We start from the raw sequence: 6735 nt of genomic DNA, 5'->3' as shown, positions 1-6735 counted from the left end.
ACTGCTGGCGCGTCCCGATTAGCCTGCCTTCCCATTCTCTCCGAAGCACCCCTGGGGAGGGAGGGCCTCCGCCCCCTTCTTCCTTGCTGCCGTAGTGTGGGCAGATCCGGCCTCCCGCCGCCCACCTAGCGACATCCTATCGACCATCAGGTATAACTTCCTTCAAAACCGGCCTTGCTCTAGTTCCCGAGCTCCGGACGTCGCTGCAGTTGTATCTTTTACTATTTCTCAGGCCCCCTCGTAGATAGGATCGATCGGCTGTTCGAAAACCACCTAATTTTTTTACGTTTAAGAGGTAAAACTAGTTCATGCACTCGAATCTAGTACTACTTGGTTCAAACAAGGAAGAAAGGGGGTGGGGGTGGGGAAGGATTTGTTACCTGAATCTAGGACTTGGTCGAAAGAGGAAATAATGTGGCCGAAAAGTAGCAGAGACTGGCTATCCAACTGGTCTCTAGGTCTAATAGGGAAATAAAGGGAAACGCAGTACAAACTCAATATAAACCCGATCTATTGGTTGAAAAAGGAAATAAAGTGGGGACTGGGGGACAAGTCAACAGAGTAAGTCCAGCACTAGATTTGCTAGCCTCACACAGTATAAGGTGGCTATACCGAACAAAAATGGGACCAACCCAGATATCCTGTTCTGATGTTTGTTGCCCCGAGCCACTCTTATGTAATGCCACTGGTAAAATGTAGCAGTCGCAGTGTTAAAAGTAAGGACACGTTAAACCAATGTTGTTTTCAATGTAATGCCTCCAATAATATGAATCAATGGCACTTTTTTACATGTCCTGCTAAATTTCCCATTAAGATAAGTTGGTTCTTTTCGTTAGAAATGCAACTGTCCTGGTCCGCCTACTCTCCCGTGCCCAAAGTAATGTCGTATTTAACGGTTGTCATAGTTAATCCTAATGCCCACACTAATATCTAGCAATGCCACTGCTTTAGAAATTTCTACTGTCCTTGTAGGATTGCCATTCAGATAAGGAACATGCTTCTTTTCATTTGATGCATGTTTCATCACTTGTTAGTCACCCTCCTTTCCACCTTTTTTGTGCAAACAGAGATATACATTTCACGCTCGATCTTAGTTGAACTGCACAAATGATATCCAAATTATAGTTGAGCATTCCAGGAGCTTCACAACCAACCTTGATGTTGCTCAATTTTATTGCAACTAATGAAGAAGAAGCTCTGTGGGTTTCGTTTTCTGATGGAAATGGAACCGGGGCTGGAGCCCTTTTCTTAAAAAAATTTGAAGAAGAAGCTGCTAGCTCACGGGACATTGCTTCATTTTAGGTGAACTGCACCAAAAGGTCCCATGAATTGAATCATCCATGTTGGTGACTGAAAGAGCCAGCTTCAGCATCCCAGTCTAAGCACCCCCGGCCTCCATCCTTGCGACGCACGGTACACCTCGTTGCCACCTGCTCGACCCTAGTGTCACTGATAAAATGAAGTAATAATACAGTTAAAATAGAGCGAGTGTCATCTCTATCATTTCATTTCCAATGTAGATAAAGAAAGTGCTTCTCTTTGTTAATGTATGTTTCATCAACTAGTCCCATTGTTAATGTTTAAGCGTTTCTGCAAACTGGGGTGCTTAATTTTAGTTGATCTGTACAAAAATAGAGATTTGAATGTCTCAAGGCGCCTCCTTGTACTACCGCTGTACACTGATGTTCATCACTGGCAGAAGGTGTATCTGGGAGACTTGGGACGATGTCCAGTATGAGGCGTACCGTATGAGGCGTCGCAGGGCCCATCTCGCCCTCGCAGCATGGCATACTATGATACTATCGCAATATTTTCTTCTATTTATTTTGTGTGTTTCATCAACTAGTGCCACTATAATGTAATCACGCTTTTTCATTATCTGTGCAAACAGGGTTATTCAGCTGCATTTTGGTGGAACTGCACAAATGTACGTATGGAACCGGCATATATGCAGAGTGCGAGGTGTGCCAAGTAAAAATTACCGACACCAACCATGCTGCATGCACGCATTGGCATCCACCACCACCAGTGGGATGTGTGGTGCTCTCTGTGGACGGATCTTTCTCGGCAGCAAATCCTCTAACCAAATACTAGTAGCTTATATTGGCAGTTTTCTAGGGAGTACTCTTTTCGGAAAGAAGCACCAATCTATTTTTCTTTATTTGTACACTATGTCACAACTTTGACCCAAAGGTCCAGAGCTATTTTAGGGTGATTGGCGTAGTACTCGGATACTGATTGTAAGCATGATTTTCATTAGCTGTCACACTGATTGTAAGCATGAGCAGGTGGAAGATTAGGTTAGTGCGAAGCTTACCTTAAACCCTGCCGCCGTCGTTGAAACAAGGCGAGCGTCGAGGGAACCATGGAGAACGGCGGGGAAGCGACGTAGCGCCATCTGACCTCCTCTTGCGGTGGGAGAACAAATACTCATGTGGCTCCGGCTGGCTATGCACCCTCACGAACGGCACACCATACTCGATGGATTCGTTATCCTCTGGGTGCTCGACCTTCGACCTATACGCCCACCACCTCCGCCTGACTGTCGCCTCGGGCGAATCTGTCTGCTCCATCGCCCAGAGGAGATACTCGATGAACTCGGAGGAATGCGGCGTGACTGCCGCTGAGGAGTACATGTACATTGCCGCCCTCATCGCCGCCGTCTTGCTCTTTCGCATACATTGCCACATGGCCCGCACCATCCTCGAAATCTCCAACTCCTTGTGAAACCAAGTAAGGATCTCCTTCAACCTGGCTAACTTTGCCTGGTCGCTGGCGGCGATCTGCCTGATTCGCTACTGCATCCTCTCCATAGATGTCCTTCTGAGTGGTCCGGTGCTAGCTTTGGAAGATGGGAGGAGAGATGGTGGTCTTGCAATAGAGAAGAGGGAGAGGCGAGATGGTGGTTTTGGAATGGAGATGATGGAGAGGAGAGGAGGTGGTTTTGCAATGGAGAAGATCAGAAGAGGGAGAGGCGAGACGGTGGTTTTGGAATGGACATGATGGAGAGGAGAGGAGTTGGTTTTCCAATGGAAAAGAGGGAGAGGAGCGTGCGGCAGCGATTTAGGATTGGACGAGAGGGCCGGCGCGCTGTGACTGGATCAAAATCAAAATCAATTTAGCCTTCAATTAAGAAAGCGACCCCACATTAACTAGTCTCCCTTTTATTCTGGGTCATCATTGACCATGATTTTCGCACATAAAATATATGTTATACGTTGCAAAAATAATATAATTTGAAAGTACATTCAGATATGAACCAAATGATACAATTTTTGGTGACATGCATTCACATTTTGCTTGTCAAATACAGTACATGGTCAAACTTTGACCCAAAATACGCAAAACAACAAAAAAATACTTCCAAGACCAGCGCCTCTCTTCCGCTCTTCTCCTCTTAAACCACCGCCGCTCCTCTCCTATTCCAATCTAAATCCAGCGCTGCTCCTCTCCTCTTCCATTTCAAAACCACCGCCCCTCCTCTCCTGTTCCAGTCCAAAACCAGCGTCGCTCCTCTCCCGTTCTAATCCAAAACAAGTGCCGCTCCTCTCCTCTTTCATTCGAAAACCACCGCCGGCGAGTGAAGGTGCTGTGGAGAAGTAGATCTATGGAGGAGTACAACCGATACGTGAGGATCATAGACGGCGACCCTGTGAAGCTAGCTAGGATGTTGGAGATACAGTCTTGGTTTGACAACAAGAACAACTAGCGGCGACGGCGACATCCATGGCCAAATATCTGCAACAGAGCGAAAATGCGGCGATACTCCTAGAGGGAGTCGCGCCGGAGTACATAGAGCTACTCCTTTGGGCCATGGAGCAAACAGATTCACCGAATCCGATCGAGAGGGAGCGGTGGTGGGAGTATGGATCCCAGATGGAGCATCCACCAGAGATTGAAGGATCGAGCATCTACAGGGTGCCGTTTGTGAGGGTGTCCTGCCAGAGCGAGCTAGTGGAGTCTCGGTCGACCGAACCCAACTGCAAGAGGAGAAAAGCAGTTGGCCCGACGACGCTTCCCCGCCATCCTCTCCCTCGCCGTTCACATCGTCTCACGGGGCGGCTGTCTGCCGCCGAGGAATAGGAGGGGACTGCCCCCCCCCCAGCCCAATAGTCGGGCAGGTTGTGAATTGTCAGGAGGAGCTTAGGGTTGTCAGTATTTGCAGGTTGTGAATTGTGTTTTGTGTTGTGTATTTTGAGAGTACTTTCAGATATGAATGTCTTTTGAATTTCAGATTTGCAGTATTGAGCATATGAAGTATTTTATGAATTCTAGAGATCTATTTTTAGCACTTAAAAAATTGTAGTTTCATAGGAGTATAAAAGTGCAGACAATGTGATTCTCAGAGAAGAAACTGCAAGTTTCAGTTTCAGATAAGAAACTGCAAGTTCAGTTTCAGATAAGAAACTGCAACTTTCAGAGGCAGAGCATTTATATTAACACGGCCTTTTCAAACAGGGTTAACATCATGTTGGAAGTTTTATTCATGGTCGAAAATGGAACTACCAGCCAGTTAACATCATGCTGATCAACATTCATGCATAGCACATCTTCATATGATGCACAGTCAAAATGCCCACACAATGTCGAGTGTGCGAAACACAGAGAAAACGAGGGACGAAGTTTTGGCAAGTGTTGGACGTGGTGTGCGTAGATGACAATGGGGACCCACATGTCAATAAAGGCAGAGGCAAAAAATTTGGAGATATTTTCCCTGCACAGGTGTGAGGTGGAATCGAACCCGGGCGGAACAGCTGTCGGGTAGTGTCACTTGGCCACTAGGCTAGTTCAGTAGTTTCGTTAATAATAAGGCACTTCCTCAGGTGGTCGGATCCCCTCCTGCGCCTTTGTGCGCTCGCCGCGACGCCGCTGTCTGCCGTTGTGAACATGCTGAACAAACGAGAGGAATCTGGAGAGGACTGTACATGGAGAGGCGGACAGTCGGGACCCACCAGGTCTATGGCCGTACGCAAGCAAGTGCCTCATCGAAAAAATACTTGCTCCTAATGCTATACTGACTTTGGGGCCCACGGCTTTGTCAACATAGTTACATTTTTTTAGGTGCTTCAACGTAGTTACTACAGGAGATAAATTCACAACGAAGCCGGGGAGCCGGCAGGTATCATTTATTATCACTGGGCCAGCAAGTATCAGCTGGGTTTTGGGCTGCCCCGTCTAGGTTTTCATTTTTAACATGCGCAGCCCACGACCTCGGATGGGAGGTCCGTAGGCCTGTTTGTATTTTCTTGAGGGCCGTCATGTATCGACCGGCCTATAGACCTCCCATCCGAGGTTTTAATTTTCCTGAATATGGGCAGCCCAATTTATGTATTTTTTTGAAGAAAACGCAGAGGTCTGTTCTATTTTTCTATATAGAGAATAGGAACGCCAGGTCCAACTTATGTTTCCCTTCTAACTATATTATATATATTTAAATTATTTTATATGTTATTATATATTACTTTTATTCTCATCATATATTTAACAGATACTTACATATGTAAGAAAACAATATCCCACATCTTATTAACTTATAAAAATAATTTCTTAACAATAAAATCCTGGATTGTTTTGGCACGAAAATCCTAGTGATTGTGTACAAAAGCTTGGTAAGATTTAAGGACGAATGTAATAATATCACTTATTATTTAAATATATTTATAACAAAATGCTCAGCCCCTTTTTATTTTTTGATAACATTGCTGGCCCAACCCAACATTATAATTAGAATCAGCCCAGCAAAATCGTGTATTTCGAGAAAGTGCAAATGGCCTGTAATTTTTTAGGAAATAAAATAAATGGGCCGCATGGACGCTACATTATTTGTTCACCCAGCTCAGCTAATGGCTGTAATTCAAAAAAAAGAGATCAAATTGACTGTAAATTCTACCGCGCAAAAAAAAGACTGTAAATTCTAAAAAAATGGGTGGAATACGTGCCACATTTTTGGAGGCTGAAATGTGGGCCAATAGGTCGAAGCCAACGCAAGTTGTTGTCAATTTAGTCAACAAATGATTCTGACATGTTAGCCGTTGGATTTACATCCAACGACCGGCATCCATCTTCAATCTCTCGTCTTCTTCCTCCAGCGCCGCCGGGACCACCTCCCGCCTCCTGCTCCTAGCAGCTCTGCTTAGCACGCTTCGCTATGAAGTGCTACTCCACCGTTGGCCAGGCCATCCCTCCACCCCTCCACACCTCCTGTTCTTCTCCACCGACTGCCGAACCACACTGCACTAGAACCAGTTAACCCTCGTACACCTCTCCGTCTACTCCCGCGTCTTCCCATCTCCGGCTCGTTGCTGTCCGGGGCCTCGCCTTCGTCCACCACCTTGGATGCGCTCGGTGGGGCATGGTCAACGAACGACACCATCGGAAGTAGACTGTCCATGGAGAGGCTGACAGTTGGGTCCACGGCCGCACACAAGAAAATGCCTCCTTATTACGCTCAAAATAATGATTCCTCCACCTGACATCTGGGACCCACCGGATGGGCCTCTGTATTTCGCGAAAAAAACGTGCCCCCCGCTGACAAGTCGGACCCACCAGCTATCTTTGCACGCAAGGAAGTGCCTCCTTATTACGGACACAAAAATGAATACTCCCCCTGCCAGCTGGAACCAAGCATAGTGGGAGGCTGACTTGTGGGCCTACCAAGTTGACGGGGACGGAGGGCTTTGTCAACATAGTCAATATGAACGATTCTAGCTCCTGTTACCGTACGATGTTCATCCA

The sequence above is a fragment of the Triticum aestivum genome, chromosome 7D, assembly GCF_018294505.1.
Source record: "Triticum aestivum cultivar Chinese Spring chromosome 7D, IWGSC CS RefSeq v2.1, whole genome shotgun sequence".
In the NCBI taxonomy this organism is placed as follows: domain Eukaryota; kingdom Viridiplantae; phylum Streptophyta; class Magnoliopsida; order Poales; family Poaceae; genus Triticum; species Triticum aestivum.
This window is presented reverse-complemented; position numbering follows the sequence as displayed.